The 19,354-nt window shown below is 36.2% G+C and overlaps 1 long non-coding RNA gene across 1 annotated transcript in view; it reads right to left on the bottom strand.

Annotated features, from left to right (window-relative positions):
• The window catches only part of LOC135322529 (uncharacterized), a 316,505-nt gene that overhangs the window by 199,948 nt on the left and 97,203 nt on the right, over window positions 1–19,354 (bottom strand). The window lies entirely within an intron of this gene.

The following is a 19,354-nucleotide window of genomic DNA, read 5'->3' as shown; positions in this document are numbered from 1 at the left end:
GAATTTCAGTTTAAGCACAATTGGTTCCCACTGAATAATGCTATGGTATGATGCCTTTTGGAAATTCACAATCCAGAAAACAGGATGGGACAACATTAAAGTTTAAGAAACAAATGTGGATACTGCTGCAGGAATCCAGATGAGAGACAGTGGTAGCCTGAGTATGAGCTGTAGCTATGAGAAAAAGTTGACTGGGTTGACTGATCTGCGGGAAACTCAAAGCCAAGACACAGAGATTGAATGGAAATGAAGGATGAAAAAGAGGGAAGTCAAGTATAATACTAAAGCTTATGACTGGGGAACTGAGTAAAGGATTTGCCACTGACTGAGGATGAAAGCACAGGGAGAAGAGAGAATTGCAGAGAAAAACGGTAAGTTAATTTTGTTGAATGTTAAATTTGAAAAGTCAAACTAACTACGTGTAGTATTCTATAGGAAGTCGGATGACTAGACCTGATGCTAATGAGAAGTATCTCGTTGGAACTATGTATTTGGAAATCACTAGCATGGAGTTGGGAAATTAGAGTCATGAAGTTACATACAATTTTTTCGGGGGGATTTGCCCTCAACAGGGAGAAGAATGGAGCATAACACTGCACTATCAAGTGGAAGAACAGGTAAGGAAACAGGGTAAGAGCAAAGAAGAGAGAAAGAAACAAGTTAGTGTGGTGTCATGGAAGCCCAGAGTATAGAAGAGCTTCTTCAAGGGTATACTCAAGAACATTAAATGATGCCAAAAGGGGACTGAGAAATAGCTGTTGCATTTTCTAAAATGAATGTGGTATCTTTAACAACAGAAATATTCATGGAACACTGATGAACAGAAATCAGATGGCATTAAGAGAGAAATTCATTAGGAAGTTAACAAGCCAAGAAATTAAGTAGAGTAAACCAATAAAGAAATAAATTTAAAAAATAATAATAAGTAGACAACTCTTTGAAGAAAACTGAACACAAAGAGAATTAGGGAGGTGACAGAAGGTATGCAGTATGTCAAAGAATGTCATTTTATTTTGCTTAGTTTATTCAGTTGTATAATAAGAGAGACGGTCCTACTTACAGACTAATGCAAAGGAAAAAAGAAGCAGAGAAAGGAAAGAAAAAATAGAGTAAGGACTCCACAGAATATGGTTCCTAGGAAAACAAGTGGGTCGATTAGTCTTGGAAAGGAGAAGTGAAAATCAGAGAAGATGAGTGCGTTTGTCATTTAAATGGTGGAACAGAAAATTGCTATTTGATATATATATATCATCATGTTCTCATTAAAACAGGATATTATACAGCCATTGCCAAAATTGAAGAAGGGTTGGGGTTTGAGGAGAATGGAGAAAGTCTGACATCATATTTTGTGGAAATTAAGTAAAAAGACTGCTCACTTGAGAAACAAACAAATTTTGGAGACACTGAAGACGTGAAGTAGCCCACTGGTGGGATTAGGGAATACAGGGATTACTAATTCAAGAACAAGTCACTCCCTGGTGGGGTATTCCTCCCTGAAACCACAAAAAGTTTCCTTATTATATTTAAAACCTTACCTTGGAATAGCCCATTTCAATCAATTAGATAGCTCAGGAATTGCAATAATTAAAATAAATGGCAAGCTAGAGTTTGCCAGAAATACTCCTTAGAATTCTCCTGCCACCACAGGACAAGTGATATCCCACCATGATTTCCCACCGTATCGGATAATTCTATCAGAAACGTAGGCAATTCTTTCCCTTCACAAATTCCTAATATTTACCATGACCTTCTACATTTTAATCTGTGCCTCTTATCTGTTTTTCACCCCCCAAATTCGGAAATATGTAAACTCTTAGGTATTAAATGGTATTTACTTTGTTAAAGTTAAATACAGACTTTGACTTCAAAATGCCTGAGTTCAGACCCAAGCTCTGCCCCAACCAGTGGCTGATTTAGGCAAGTTGCTGACCTCCTCAAAATCTTATCCTCTCACTGTCAAATGGGAAGAATAATCTCAGAGGATACTGCAGCATTTAATACATCGAAGGATCTTAAATCGTTGCATAATACACAGTCAACTCTCAGTAAATGTAAATTATTATTACTTGGCTGTATCTGGGGGATAGGACGGGGTTTTGTGTTACAGGCTGGCTTTCATCACTGTGTGCTCTTCTTCAGGGAATCTATTTTGATTTGGGGCACAGTTAGGTCCAGCCAATGTTCCACACTGTAATAAGAAACTGCCTCACCAGTTTAATAGGCTAAGACTGCAAAAAGGCTGATTATCAAGAAAACCAACAGTAAAAGTTCTGGAAAGTAGAGAAAGAAAAAAATTAATTTTTTTAATTTCCATCCCATTTTAAAAATTAGATCCACCACCTATCTTTCTCTGGGACCACTGTTTTTGGACCAAAGACTATTTTCATGGGTGGTTTAAATAGCAAGCAGACCTTACTGACTCTAAAGGCTGGCAGACCTGGTAACGACTTTCAGAACGAGGCTGTGGTGCCTACTTGTCTGAATAATTTTAAGGACTTGGCAGATAATTCTCAAGGACTTTTTAATTGTAGTCTTCAGAAAGCCAGAGGACAGGCTAACGACCTTTGAAGCTTTCTTTCATTCTTGACTCTGTAACAGCAAATTCTTAGTTTACCCTAATATGATATATTTTACATATAACGTGAATATGATTCATTCTAATTGGACATAGCATTACTGCCAAGGATGGCTGTGGACAGCACTCCTTCCTGCCTTCCATTTAAGGCAGTGGCCCTGCCTGTTGTTTAAATTAGCCTTTCATGCAACCACTAACTCAAGTCCAGTGGTGATTCAAGCCAGAAACAGTAATTTTATTTATATGATGTCTTGCATAGAATGGAGGGCAGGCTAGTAAAAGAAAAACAAATCTGGGATGGACAATGAATTAAATCAAAGCTGCTCTGTACTCGGGACGTACTCCGCTGGGTCTATCTACAGAGGTTTATAACGACTCTGCCAATATTAATTATTCATCATGCAGCCTGCAATTTTCAGGGAACACGGGCTAATGCTAGTAAATGTGATTCTCAGGGTAATACCTTCCAGCTGAATGATACAGAGCACAGCAGCTTCAGCTGTCATGTCACTAGTTGAAAAAAAAAAAAAGCATTTTTAAGGCAGTATTTCAGTGGATAGAGTAAGTTCAGACAGTTCAAAAGTTCATAATAAGCATACCTCACAGCTCTGTTCGAAATGGTGAAGGAAGGCTTAGGGAGGGAAGTACTTAGTCTAATTCCATTGGGATGGCCCAATATACACAGTGGATTAAATACAATTAGCCCCTGTCTACTTTAAGCTTTTTTTCTTTTGCCTTATACCTATAAATGATTTCACGACTGAAACTGCATTTCATATCAGATGTAAAATAGCAGACTTGTTGGCTGGGTTGGCAAAAAAACATGTTGCCACTTATTGACAGGAAACGAAAAGCCTGTTTCTGTGAATGAAGTCATGAGTAATTTTGTTTGCTGGGAAGAAGTCAGTTTGAAAGTCGTATTAAAAAAGACTCAGGGTATTTGATGGATGTTAATAACAGCATGAGAAAAAGGCTCTTCCCAGTCATGTTTTATTTCTTTATTCTATCCTCAGGATCTTGCCTTTCAAAATGTGATACTATTGGTTTGAGCTGTGGAAAGGACTTTTCCCAAAGAGAAATGCCATGACAGCCTTGACTTTGTTCATTCAGTGAAATGCTATTTGGACTGACTGTGTGAATCTATCTTTAGATATAGCATTTCTACAATGGAAATAATAATAATAGTAATAATGCTTTGTTTTCCTAACACACCATTTTTTACAACTAATCATACTCAGGAGAGCTCTAAAGTATAAATAAGATGTTTTTGTTTTTAAATATCTCAAGTGACTGATGCTCTTCACTTAGGGTATTTCTGAAAATTGTTAAATTCTTGACTTTTTACATTATCTTACGATCACTCTCTTTATAGTTCGAGTAGCTGGCTGAAAATGTAAATGAAATTCATGTTATATTTCCTATAGATGGCCTCTCACTCACCTTAACTGGATTAACTTATCATCAGGGAGATTCTACTCTTTGAGTCAAATTTGATTAAAATTTGGGATGTGAGGGATGTTATCCTCGGCCAGGACTAAAAACCTATTTTTGTGTAAAATACATCCTTGCACTTAAAACAGACATAAAGCCTGATTCTCTGGCATTATTATATATTAGAAAGATGTACTACAAAATAAGGTTTCATCTAGAAGCTTGTGGTACGCATTAAGAAACATGAGTTAATAAGCTGAAAGGAATTTTTAAAGTTAATTCGAAATGTGTTCTTCATAATAAGATGGGAAGAAAGGAAACATTTGGGGGAGGAGCTTTAACTGTTTCTGAGTTTATTTCACAGAAAGACATAATTTTATAATCAGAACAGCCTTTAAAACTACTCCAATTAATCACTAAGACCTCTAAGTTAATCACAGAATTTTGGGACTGGAAATTTTCATATTGTCAAAAGATTTTTCAGAATTATTAAAGCTTGTGTTAAAGTAGATGTAGGAAAGGTAGATATGAATTGGCATCTTTTTTTAAAATTTTTTTTAAGATCAGCTTGCCCACTTCATAAGCACTTAAATATGAAGGAAAAAAGACTTCCCTGATAATTACACAGAAAATGTAGGTGACAAGAGTTCTTGACTCTACGACCGTCCAGACTTTCATATTCTATAAAATTTAAACATTTTGAAAATTCATATTCTTCATGTGTATGCAGATGGCTAAAAAGTTATGCAGAACAAAATGAAGAAACAGTCCATATTACAGGACTTGTGAAAATCACCGTTTGAGTTAAAGTATTTGACTTTGAATAATTTGAAACCTCCTACACTGACACGCCAGGTCAAAGTTATGATCAGGTAAGTGTTTCTCAATTACCATTGTATTTGACCCCAAATTCATTTTCCTTATCTTGTTTCCTAAGCTAATATGCTGTCACTTACCTAGACATGATGAATATATGCAAGTAAGGCTGATCACTGAAAGCCAACCGAGAAACATTTATCTCCAAGATCCTTCTAAATATGGCAAAGATTAAAAAATACTTGTAATGCAGTTAGAACACTGTCAGTCGCAACCCAGAGAGGCAGACAGGGGAAGAGGGTACTTGGCCAGCAATCATAAGAAGATGCTCCCTCTTCAGCCTCTTCTGACCTCATCCCATTCCTAACCCTTAGCTCCTACCTTATTCAATATGCTGAGGCCTGTTTGCTCTTGTACATAGAGACATGGGTAATGCAAATTGCTCAAGCTGACAGCCCACAAAAGAACAGACTGGTGTCCACTCTCCATGAGGATCAGTGAGGTTAGCAAGTCATATTGTTCTCAGGTGAACAGTTGTTCTTCATATGTGTTGTGCTGCAAGTCCACTGCCAGAGGGGTATTGACACTGAATGCCGTGGAAATATTTTTTGAGACAAAGGGCTTTAGGTTATCTTTAAACATTGATAGAAAGAGAAAGAAATTTGAAAGTTTGTGTAGTGCTCCCAAAGAATGTCTCAGTCTTTAGTTTACTAACAGCTCAGGGGTATTCACTATAGCAAAAGAGGTGAATTACTGTGATTAACAACTACCTTAGTAATTCACATTTATTGAGTACTTAAAATTCCTTTCAGCTATTTCATACATATTATCCTCTTGCACATCACAGATTATTAACAAATAAGTGTGTACATCAACTAGACGCATAAAACTGTGTTAAATTAAATAGAGAGTGTATCAAAGTAGATCATATAATCTACTCCCAAGGAGCTTCCATCTTCTTAGGGAGACAACAAAATATACCCATGGGGAAAGTTAACTAGCAGTCATATGTTAATACTGATGAGTATAAATGTTATTTCTTGTTCGGTCTACATGTAAACTTAAGATATAACTACTTTGCAGATACTAAGGTAGTTATTAATATTATACCTATGGGAGATTTAACATGCAGAAAGTACTAGGATTTACGTCATTTGTTTCAAACAATTGCCCCAAACTTATTGTAGAAATTAGCAAGTAATTCAATTTTCTAAAAAGGGATATATATTTTTTCTGTCGCTCACTATCAGTGTTCAAGGATAATAATGCTATAATATACTACCTGCATGCATATTTATACCTGAAAAAAGCCATTAGACAATTCAAGGTATTTCTATTAATATAGCAATGCTTATCTCTGGGACTCCCCCATTAAAAAAAAAATACTGATTTCTTTCTTCATTAATTTTCAAGTTAACTCTTTGCAGAATTTTTTTCTTTCCCCCTTACCTCCCAAATAAATAAATCAAATTCTCACTTTTTTTTAATTGAAGCTCCTTCTGGGCTGCAGGCTTAGAGAGTACTATAGCTGATTTACTGGTTCCCAGACCCAACATACAACCTCTATCTGTTTTCTCCAACTACTTTTTCTCCAACTGATGTCTACAGAGCACCTTTCCTGGAACCACATTTTTAACAATCCTGCTCCAGTTCTGAACACCAAACTGCCTTTCTCTGAAAAATGTCTGAGGTCTGTACATGTAAGATAAGATAGTGGAAGATGACATAGTCTGTGCAGTTTGTCCACAGAAATCTTTACCAAATGATCAATGACCACCTCTAATGGAAATATGGTTTCAATTCTCCCTTTGACAGATGGTCTAGCCTACATTCCCGAGAGATATGTTTTGTCCGTCAACATTTTTTTTAATGTATATGCTGGTGTTTGGGGCCAGTTAAACAACTATATTACCCTGTTGGTGCTATCCCAAAGTACCACATCTGCTTGTGTTTTTTCCTATAAAGTGATATATAGAGTCCCATACCGGAAAATATTTTCAACTCAGATTTCAATGTGGTAATTTCAAATCTAGAAAGAAAACATTAAAAAAAATTCAACATGCTTTTTTTTTTAACTACTAAGAGCCATTACACATCAACAGTTGTACAGAAAATTTAGTGTAAGTTGGCTTATTGTTTCAAAAGAACATAACGGCCCTATCTTTAACTTTGACGTAATTCAATCAAAAGGGATTTGGAGTCATCCATTATGCTGTCAAAAATCACTCTCCTCCTACTGCCTCTCAGACCACAACACTCAAGTACTCAACCTGACAATCAAACTAGCTAAATTAAGAATCAGATTCTGACTTAAGAGGATTCCAAAAATGCTACTGTCCTAGGATGGAAGGTAACAGTTACAAAGTATCTTCAAGTTATTGTTGCTGCCCTTCTAACTATTTATCTTGCTTTATATTTCAGTGAATATAACTCGAAATATAGTCATTGAAATAGCTATGTATCACCTGCTTATCTGTCTGGAATTTTGATTTCTCTCCCAGTTCCCAGCTGTCTAGACTTGGAATCCTCTCTTTGGTCTATTTTTTGGCAGTGACTTTTCTCTTACCTGGGAAAAGTTCAGAACTGGAATTGGATTTTTGGAAATCAAAGTTAGATATGTGGTTTGCACTGTGCTCAATCATTATCAGATACAATGCAATTTCATTTAGGAAGCTAATTTAAAGGAGCAACATGGTAGTTTGTTATAAGTTATTTTGCTTCAGTGGTTCTCTGCATTTTTATTTAAACAGTGGATGGCGAACGGAATGGATGTGAAAAAAATGTGAACAGTTGAAATAAATACAGTCTGGTGTTGATATAAAAAGAAAAATGAATATTTTTCAGAAAAAAACTTTGATGTAACCAAATGCTCTTTGTTCGATGATATGTAAATCTTCCATAATACACATATGTATTTAAACCAAAACTTGAGCCTACGATTTTCAAATTAACACCTTTTTCTGAGTAAAGCATTTTAAATATTATAAATCTATCTAGAGGAGGAACTTAATAAGCTTAATTTTTGCCTGTCCATGTGACTTTGGACCAGCAATTTATCTAAGCCTATATATACACATGTCTATGTATATCTTGGTTTAGCTTAGATATCAAAATTAAATCTCACAAATTTATTGCAATACTGACCCGATTCTTTAAGCCTGTCTTAACTCTCCTAGGATCAGCTCCTTGTCCTCAATGGTTCCCAGCCATGTAGTGAGAAACATATTAATTAATAAACTATAACAATGGTTTCCCAAGTCTGGCTTTACATAAAAATCACCTGATGGAGGTTCTTAAAAAGTATATTAAATGGTCAGTATCCACACCAAATGAGCTAAATCAGAATTTCTGCAAGGAAAAATCTAGATATCAATACTTTTAAGAGCTCTTTAGGCTTGAGAATCACTGGTCTATTCAATATACAGTTCTCGCAGGAAATATGATCTGCCCTCCAGGGCGTTATTAAATCCCTGAAAAGATAATACAGTTGAAAAAAAAAAAGTCAGTGGCCACTGGGAGACAATTTTGATAAAGCTGGCACTCTGGAGTAAAATAAATATGCATTCAATTTTGGGCTCTGCTGCTCACTAGACACGTGAGCAAGAGCAAGTAGCTGAACATCTCAGAGTCAACTGCTTCATCTGCAAAATGTTGATTTGACATCATAGTACTGCAAAAAGCTGTCATGAGAATTAAATGTCAGAAGGCATTAACCAGCAAATCAGAGACAGTGTAATGTCTATATTGTGAGTCAGCAAATAGTTGTAGTGAAAGGAAGATTTCAGGGAAGACTGTTAGGTGAATGGGGCGCTTAACAGGGATTAGGGAGTATGTGGAGAAATGTTATGTAAATTTAACTGTAGCTGTGCTAACAAAGAATTATGAATCAATAAGATTAACTGTAATGACCAATTAAGTGAAAGTACTTGCTATTTTAACAGAATTTACTCTCCTGGTTCAGGGTTTTATATATTGACTATGAAGCATATTTTTCTATGATTTTAATTGAGATATGTAAGTCTCCTTCTCGTACAAGGATAGAAATTCAGCCAAATGTTACTGAAAGGGTGACCAACCACCCTAAGGACTAAGGAGTTACCTAGGAAATGGGACTTCCAGTGCTAAAACCACAGTTATCCCGGGCAAACTGGGACTGTTACTCCAGATGCTTATAATCACACTACCTAACCTAATCTTACCTAACCCAGTTCTCTCTGTGTATGCAGCCCACTACCAGATCAGCTCTCTCCAGATCCTGGCTGTATATACTACCACTCAGTCACACCTGTTCCCTGCTGACTTCCTCAACTGGGTTTTCTAGACATTTTATAGTGATTCTTTTTATGATTCTTTCCTTTCTAAATTAAGTTGAATTTGTTTCTGTTACTTGCAACTAAGAATCTTATTAAAACAGCCAAGGCAACAAGGAGAATTCTGAGACATTATAGTTGTTATGGATTTTCTCATCTTTTCCAGGACTGCAAGTATGTTTTATGCAGCAGTGATGTCCGATGGGGTCCTTGCACATAGTAGATGCTAAAAAAGCAGCTGTTCAATGACTAAGTAAATTCTCTCATTCAGGAAAGTTGATACCCACTAGCGAGTATGGGAACCAGTCTGTGATACAGCTTCATCATGGGGAAAATCAGGAACAGAGATCCTGGAAGCAGCTGGAGAAACTCATTATGTACTTAAATACTAGTTGGGGAAAAAAAAATCTGAAGATTTAGAAATGGTCATGGAAGAAGGAAACAAAATGGCCCCGTAAGTAAAAAAGCTGTGTGTTTCCAGGTGTTAGAAAGATTACAGGAGTGAGGAATAGCTAAGAAAATCAATGCAGCAAAATTTTCAAGTCATGGTTCTATGATTAGTTAGAACACTCAGTAAATACATCTCTCCACCTCTGCAGAATATTATCTTATGGTCAGTGCCCACTGAAATACATTTAGCCCCAACTCATTATTTTTACCTTGGGGGAATCTTGCCTGGCCCTCCACACTGCTCTATCTTTTTCAAACTTATTTCTTCTCAGCCTATTCGTTTTTGTAATGTTACGGTCCAATGTCTAATCGAGGCTCGCATTTGTCAGGTCACTTTTATTTTTAAGCTCAACCTTTCAAAGTAAGAATGTCAGGGTATTTTCATTTTTAACTTCTTTCAAGGTTCACAAACTACTGGGAGTTTCTGGATTCTTTTCTCCTTGGAGAGTTTATTTTTAATTTACTCATCTTGTTTTAATTAAAAATGCTCATATTTTTTCAAAAAATTGGACAGCGTATCTCTCAGTAGTTAGCCCAATAAAATCAAGAAATCCAAGTATTCATTCCTTTCCCCTTCAAAGACTGAAAAACAGTACAAACAGCAAATGTGGAGTCCAAAGATGCAACTATTGGCATTAGAGAGGAGTGTTAGATTTTAAGGGACAGGCAGCCGAAAGTGTGCATATGGAAACTAAGAACATATTCTGTATGTTACTTTATCAATAAGATATCACAGTATTAATCCAATCCAATCACTGTATTACCCCAATGAATTATCATATATTTACCCTGGATTTAAAGTAATCTATATAGCCACTAGTTTGCTTATTCAAAATTAATAGTCTCCTTTCTTCTCTCCTTCTTTCTTTCCTTCCCTAACAACTCAGACAAAGAGCCATTAGGGAGTCCCGATCAAGGAAGGAGAAAAGCCTGACAGGGGTTGAGGCCATGGGAACTTCCAAGGGGAATACAGTCCACTGGGATTGGGATTGGAGAATTGAACAAATAAATTGAGTTTTCTCACTGAAAGAGAAAGAAGGCCTAAGTACAAAAAGAGGGAGCCCAAATGATACCTAGATGTGTATCACTGGCTCCGGAAAGTGCGAGGGTCTGGGAACAGTGAAACCCACTAGCAATCAGCACACGTACCCCTAAGACCTGCTAGGGCTCCTTGGATTAAAGAACTAGGGCAAGAGAATTACAAAATAAGCCTGAAAAATGTTGCACCAGAAATTATGAAAATGCACAAAGAGTGATGGAATCAAGTCAGACAGACACAAAAGCTAGCTTGTCCCCACTCGCATAATCTGGGAGAATTTTGTATCAAAAGACCTACTGACAGTAACAAATTATATCCCACTGAATAAAATAAGAATCCATAAGTCCACACAGAAATAAACAGACAGATAGATGGATAGATAGATAGCAAAGTCTTCCACACAGTAAAATGGCATAGAAGAAATGATGAAACTTGAAAAATTACCATTTATCAACCATAATCATAGTAATTAATTTAGGCAAGAATCAATAAAACTAGTGGGTGAAAGCTGAATGAAGAATAGGCTATTTATGTAAAGAATCTCTACACAAAACACATACTAATTATAAAAGAGAAAAGAGTAGCTTTCCAGTGGAGAAATCTGGAAGACATCACCTTATTCAGGAGATCAAGGTTAAGGTCACCAGCGATGGGACAAACCACCCAAAGAGCCACCTGACAGATGGTACTGAAACAGGCACAGAATCACCACTATGACCTGAATCTAATGAAAGGAAACAGGAGACAACGCCAAAGTCTACAAAATACTTGGCCTGCAATCTTCAAATATCTTAAGGCCATGAAGGTCAAGGAAAGAATGAGGAACAGTCCCAGATAAGACAACTACATTCAACACGTGACCCTGGATTGGATCCTTTTGCTATAAAAGACTTTACTGTAACAGTTGGTGAAACTCTTTTATGAATAAGCATTTTATGGGAGTTTTCTTTACTGTTCTTAGAACTTTTTCTAAAAGTGTAAAATTATTGCAAAATACAAAGTCTAACTTCATCATGTTTTATGGACGAGGAAGTAAAGGCAAAATGTCTGCCAATGTCAAAAAGCAAGTTAGCATCCAAGCAGCCACTACAATTCCAAATTACCATTCCAGTATTCTCTTCACTCTTCCCTCCATCCTCAAGTAGAAAAAGAGTATCAACCCATAAGGTCAGGAGCTTCGTCGTCTGCTCTGCTGAATCTAAGTGCCTACAATCGTGGTAGGCTCCTATCTGATCAAAAATATCACTGTAGTTTGGAATACTCTGGACTATAAGCAATGCTTTTAATCCCCATTTCCAAATTGATATTCTGATTATAATCAAGCAATATGGAAAAATGCTCTCTGCTCTTCTCTGCCTATGAACCTCTGAGAACTAAGACATAAAAAAGGAATTTTTCAGGAAGCAGAAGTAGATCATGTAAACAGTAAAATGGCCTATTGAATTTTCTCTATTCTCACTCATACCTCTAAAAGCTGCACCAGTCCATTCAGGCACTCACAATAAATGTCACTCTTTGCCCTTTATAATCTGCTGTGACCTCCAAGAGTGCCTGCAGACAGGTTAGTTTTCTCATTCCTTATAGGAGAATAATATCTAACAACCACACAGTCTTACAAATGCTTTATGCTAACTCTCATACAATTATAAAACTAAAACAAACTCATCAATTAAGCATGCAAAACAGCAAATAACCATTAAAATTAAGTTGATAGTATCATTTAATGTCATAGATCATGTCGTATTCCTGACACGGTATCAGGAATTTTGAATTTTAAAGTAGAAAGGTGTACATATGAGTTGCATTGGTTGCCTGTCAACTTGATTCTTTAATTTGGGGCAAGAGAGACCGTCTATCCAAAATACCAATGCTGCCTAATGAAAATTTTTCTGGTGAGTATTTATGGCTCACGATGGTAATTTACTGCTCCATTCACTCATTTAACAAATATTTATTGAGTGTCAGTCACTCTCTTAATTAATGAAACTGTTGCCCAAAAAAGTACATACAGAAACGGAATGTGATAAGACAATTGCTGAAAAGCTGAGTAGGGCCGGCTCAGGGTCTTTTTGAGTAGGGAGCTTAGAGCATCCACCGCTTTTATCCAACTATTGCAGAAACTTTATTGACACAGTGCTTCTTAGTCAATTAGCTTCTTTTTTATTGGGATTTTTTTTTTGAGCCCACAAACAAAACAAATCCTTGGTTGCCATGACACTCAATTATATTTTAGACTTAATTATGGCATATATACGATATAAAATATAAATGCATCTTATTTATCCTTTAAGTTTTAGCATTTTAACACAGGACATAATATATTATTGATAATAAGCACTTATTGAATTAAATAATGGAATGAATAAATGTTTGTGTCTCCCCTAGAGCTCCAATTTCTTAATTAAAATAGTATATTTAACCAAGCAGAAAGGCTGTCATCATACGGCTGTTTTTGTTAATGCTTGCAAACATAAGTGAAGAATCACACTGCTGTGTGGTCACCACTCTTGTGACTCTGGAAAAGTTTTTAAGGATGCAGGAAATCTTAATGTTTTGCTAATTTATTGTAATTGGAGGAGGATTCCGCATTGGATGGGACTGCTAATTTAGAAAGATCCCTTCCATGGTTTATCCAGCTTGTCTTTCCCTAGATGCCAAAAAAGCACACAAAACAGTCAACTCAGAGGGAGCTGTGTGCCCAGAGTAAAAGGACTCATAAAATCTTGACACAATTTAAACTAAAAGGGAGACAGTAACAGATGATATTTTAAAGTCTAAAATAAATCATTGCCCACAGTATGGAGAAAACACAGTTTCAAATGTAATTATGTATTTTGCATCAATAAGTCAATTATCCATGTTATAGTAGTCATAAGACAAGAAAGAGATTCTTCTCCATCCAGATGACTCACTTCATTAAAAGGAAAACCTCTTTCAGAAGAGGTTAAGGTTTTGAAAAATAAGCGCACTTTAAGGCTTTATCTGCACTTAGAGTGGAACCAGTAGCTACTCTTCAACGAATACTAATCAGATTTGTGTATAAACCGTGTGCACTCCAATTTCTGGCAGTTGGGTGATCAAACATGTTCCTGTAGATTCTACATTTCTTTGGAGTGTTGGGGTTGGGGCAGGGGAGGGTGGGAAGGGATGAAATGGCCACGGTGGAAAGATAAGGTTGCACTTTATCTACCCCAATGTGTTTTTGTAAGTATCACCTCCCATAATGCCATCCTGTAAGAGCTCAATTTATGTAGACACTGTATTTTGATGATCAAAGCACAGGATTTCTCCCTTCCTCCCCTATGTTGTTACAAGCAGTGAAGTTAGAGTAGGAGAGGAGTCACTTTTCATGGTTTGTTGTATTTGAAATGCCAATACGGACTCGAGTAAAATTTTTAGAAATCAAAGTCATGTTTATCTTTTCTCTTTGTGATATCTAAGTGTTAATCCAAGGATGGCTGTAAGTTAACCTCCTGAGTCACTGAACACTGATTATATATATACGGTAGTTAATTAAAACAGTTTCTTTTACTCACAGGAAGACAGAATAAGAGAATCAGCCCAGGCCTCCGACTTGTCACAGGAGCGTAACTAAACCAGCCAAGGCAGGTGGTTATACGTTTGCTTCCTTCTCGTGTTACCCTGGGCTTTTCCTTCTTTAATGTGAATTTTTACTGTCTTACTCTACTGTTACTCTCTTTTTTTTAGCTTTACTGAGGTATCACTGACAAATAAAATATTCTACTGTATTCTTACTGCAAACATACCCAAACAATTTCTAGAAGCAGATGAAATGTAAAAAATAAAATAAAGAATAGCTTTTAAGCTATCTTTTGGACAGTGCATTTACTTGTTTCTAAAAGTACTTTTATTAAGCTTCTACTTTGTGTCAGATACATTCCTGCATTTCTACTTCCTCTCTCAAAAAACAGGAAATCAGAGATTAAAATCAGTTTTTCATTTCACAAAATTTTGAAAAAAAGTTTAATTGGACTGTAAATTTTAATCAGAAAATTACATAAATATATAATCATGGTTTTTTTTACTACTACAGAGGAGAGTTATACACTACAAGATAGTTTAGTATCATACCAGTTATGTTAAAACTGGACAAGAGAAGAATAAAATGACATCAATATTTCCATTATCAGAATATTTTTGAGCACTGCTCATTCAACCAATGGCCAGACTAGGTAGCTTCTGTATCTTTTACATGTGTGATTTTAAGTCCAACCTCTCATTTACTTCAGTTTAGGTTCTTACCTGGATGAACACAATGGCTAACCTAAATGCCTTCGGACTGTTTCAAACCATTTCTACCGGAGTTACTATCATTAAAAAGCGTTCCTTTATAAAGTACAATTTTGATCATGACATCGAAGAAAAAATGGCAATGAGCTGACAATTTTTGAAGCTGAGTAATATGTAAATGGAAGTTCATTATCACATAATCAAAATTTGCATATATTAGACTTCTCATAAAAAAGAATTGTAAAACCACTTTACCTGATAACTACGGGATGAAACAGAAACAATTCTGTATTACACACAGTGTTTCTCAGATATGCACTGAGGCTAAAAGCTTTGTCTGGAATCAAACAGAACCAGGCATTTTATATCCTAATTTCAATTCCTAACAGCATCCTGATTACTCACATTAGTAAATCAAATTTCAACTTTTCCATAGAGAAAAATTAATCACTGAAGGGAAAACAGAAATAAGGAAGAACAGCAAAAGAAGAAGCCAAACAGAGTTTCTATTTCTCTTTCTATTTCAGTCCATGTGAATGTTGAGATGAATTATTTAAACTTTGAGAATGGTCTCCCCATGAATCAAATTATAGTTATCATTTATTCCAAATACCAGTGAAAATTCTTCCTACAGTGGTGCCATTAGGTAAGTGCAAGTTAAAGTTAAATAAAACAAAAGTGAAACAAGTTGGTAAAAGAAACTGAACAAAATCTTGCCAACTGGCACATGTTCAGAAGATGTCTAAAACATACTAAGAAGAACAAGTCAAAATTTTGATAATATGCTCAAATAGCACCAATCATCTGCCTACAAGAACATAAATATCGCTGACTCTTTGTCTTAACAAACCTTCAATGATCCTTCTTTAGCCTGGTTCTGATGACCTATAAATGACTTTGTAAGATTGCTAAAGATAGTCAACAATAATAATGGACCTTCATTTTTGCCTCCAGTCCCTCTTCTAATAATAACATCTCAAATTTCCTTTAAGAAGCAATCCCTCCTTGACTTTTAGCCCATCAAATTCAGGTGGGACTATTACTACCCTCTTCTTGATGTAAGTCTGACCAATCAGTGAATCCCACCCCACGGGCTCCACCAATCAGCTCAGGGACAACATTTATCACAGGTCATCCCAAGACTTGTGCAGCATCTATTGGGAAAGATAATGTTTCTTTCCATGGAGGTTAATAAGCTATAAGTGTGTGAGTCTGAAGCTACCAGAAGCCACTGTGGGAAAGGTTTGAGAGGTGGGAGTGTTGGGGATAAGCCACAGTGAGAAGGAATCCAACACAGGGACGCAAAGAGAAGAACGTATTATATAAGCTCTTTGAAGAACCTGAACTCAGCTGTCCTAGGTTGCACTCCCCTGAAACCCTCCTACTACATGAGCCTGTAAGTGTGTCAGTGAGTCTGGTTTCTGTACCTTATTAACAGAATCCTGATCACCAAATTGTTCTATGGCTCATTATGCCTTTGTTTTCTTATCTGCAAAATTAGTAAACTACTTCTTTTGAGAGAAGTAAATGAATGAATACATTTAAGGCCTTATTACAGTACTTGTGTACAGTAAGTACTTAATAATACTACATGTAATTATTATAGTTATTATTTTTAAAATATTTATATATTTTAAATATATATATAAATATTTTAAACTATATAAATATTTTAAATACAACAAACTCTAAACATAGATGAACGATGGCTTTGCCTGTTACAGCATCAGCTCTAGTGAGCCCTAAATATGCGTGCAGTGCAATCACTTCATATTTCGAACACACAGAGAAGCAGTCCCATGACTTCACCAAGTTTAAAACTTCGAATAATTGACTCCAGTAGAATTTCTGTTTATTGAGATTGAACAACTGCATTTCACAAAAATTAAAGAAAATCACTTCTGATGACCCTGGAAGTTACTTTTAACTTTATGAGCGACGTCTGTCTGTTCTTTGCCAGACTCCCTGCTATTGCCTTCAAGTGCAGTTCACTCTCTCACACTCCCAATCCCATCCCCATACCCTCTGTTATTTCTCTACCTACTGACGTGTAATAGATCATGTATTTATTTTTACATTAGCTTCCTGAGTGTAGGGATCTTTTCTTTTTTATTCACTCATGTATCTTCATTCCTAGAGTAGGTATACATTAGATAGTAAGCAAATATTCCTGAATAAATGAATTTTCTCCCTGCTGCTTCTCATATCTTCCAAAAGTCTCCTCTCAACACAGCAGCTAGGCAATAACCTCTAAATTTAATTCAGGTCATTAGCGCTCAAAACCTTCTAAGAACTTCTTTCTATAGTTAGACTAAAGTCCAAAATCCATGTGAGGCTCTAGATGACCTGGCCCTTTGCCACCATCTATAATTACCTTTTGCTTTTCCTCTTTCTCATTCCTCACCAGTCACAGGGGCTCTTGGCTGTTTTTTGAGCACACCCAGAATGTTTCACACCCATTCAGGGCCTTTGCACTTTCTCTTCCCTTAGCCCAGAATGCTCTTCCACAAAGATACTCACATGATTTTACTCGAGATTTTGCCCTAAGGTTCTCCTTGAAGAGGACTTGTCAATCCGACTACCTGTAATAGCACAACCTCCTGCCATCTTCTGGTCTTTACGACGGTTGTTTCTACTTGATTTTACTCACAGCACATCACTAATTGACACATGTATTTACATTTATTATGCGGCCTTCCTACCAGAACATAAATTCCTTGAGGGCAGAGACTTTTTCTGGTATTTAACAATAAACAGAGCAAGAAACACATTGAACATTTACTTGTATAGGCACCCTCATAAAGATCGGTCCAGTTGTCTTGGAAATAAAGTCTACCGGTAAGACTTAGACAGATTAGGTAGAATATAGCACCTGAGATATTATTTTTTCCTCTTTTGGTAAATTTTTCCCCATGTTAAGAACTATTAAAGCAAATATTTCAGTCTCTCCCCAAAAATACAACAAAGAGAAAACTCCATCTTTTTGAAACTTTGCTGTACCTTCTATATTAACTGAAGGAAGTAAATCTTAGAGCTATTGTGATAGAAATTAATAATCTTCCTTGTGACTCTAATTACCTAACACAATACAACACACAATTTAATGGCTAATGAGTCTGAATTTATTTCAGATCTCCATGATTTTAAAATATGAAAGGCATACAAGCATTCTTCACTCCCCCTTCCCCATTTTCCACGTAGTGGGGCTTTATCCTTACCCTTTATTCATTTTTCTGCAGGGAGGAGCAATCATTCATTTGGTAGGTTTAGCAGAAGTGGCCCATCGTGTTCTCCGCCCCCACCTTAAATGGAGGCAGTGGAGATTGAACCCAGCACCTCTTGCACACCAAGCATGCACTCTACCACTGAGCTACACCTGCCACCCTACTATGCTTCTTAATCTCTCTCTTCTCTTCCTGAAAGGCAGCTGTCTACAGGAAGCACATAATCACTGCTTTCCCTTCGCCTAAATTTTACACAATCAGGTGTCCAGAGAGGAGGTCAATGGCTTTTTAGCAATGTCTGTAACTTTGTAGGTAGGTTAAACTCACACATGAAATAACAGCGGGATTTCTTTGTTACAGGCCAAGCCACATTTTTCCAAACGTGATTTCTAGGTGCAATTCTCATGTCTGTTTCTCAGGTGCTTCCAAATACAAGCAGAGAGGGATGTGTTATGCCTTGACCTACCAAGACACCAACAACCACATCAATCTCCTTTTCAATTTGATAAATGGTATGGCAGTTGAATTAAAAATATTTGCATGTATTTTTTTTTTTAGGAAAGTACTATAACCTTAAGATATTTAATTAATTTTTCCCTAATGTTCTGGTTTTTTTTCTTTTATAAAGGTTCAAAAGCATTTTAATACAATAATGAAAATTAGAATACATTTATATAATGAATCAAAGACAGGCTTTGGTATTGTAGAGTGTAGTCTCTTTAAAGACTGTCTTTCTTTTCTTTTGACTATTATGGGTTGTCAACCTCCATTCAGAAAAGAATAAAAAGCATTGCTCCCTTGAAATTCCCATCTCACCTTGCCTAACCTTGAAGTCTCACATCCCTCATAACCAATCAGTGTGATAAATGACACCCAGCCTTGCTGACTTTTACTAGAATTTCAATTAATCATAGCTTAAATTCTATGATTCTCTCAGTCCCTTCTCACCCCGTTTCCCAGAAAATTTGAGATACCTCGATAATGTTTAAAAGCTGAATTTTTTATGGGTATTTTCACAGTCATCTCAATAAGCCTGTCTACTATTTTCAAAGTAGAAGTGTGTCTGGAATTTACTGCTTATTGAAAGAAGAATCAGCTCTATAAGGATTAATTATAAAATAAGTAATATATAACAAACCTTCCCCAAAAGGAGGGAAGGGAGGGGGAGTGGCCTGCAACGAATGACCTTGATAGCAGACTGACAGTAAAAGCTCTCAAGAAATTACAAAGCATCAAATTTCGAACTGTAACCAACTGA

This window comes from Camelus dromedarius, chromosome 11 (genome assembly GCF_036321535.1).
Source record: "Camelus dromedarius isolate mCamDro1 chromosome 11, mCamDro1.pat, whole genome shotgun sequence".
Taxonomy (NCBI): Eukaryota; Metazoa; Chordata; class Mammalia; order Artiodactyla; family Camelidae; genus Camelus; species Camelus dromedarius.
This window is presented reverse-complemented; position numbering and strand designations above follow the sequence as displayed.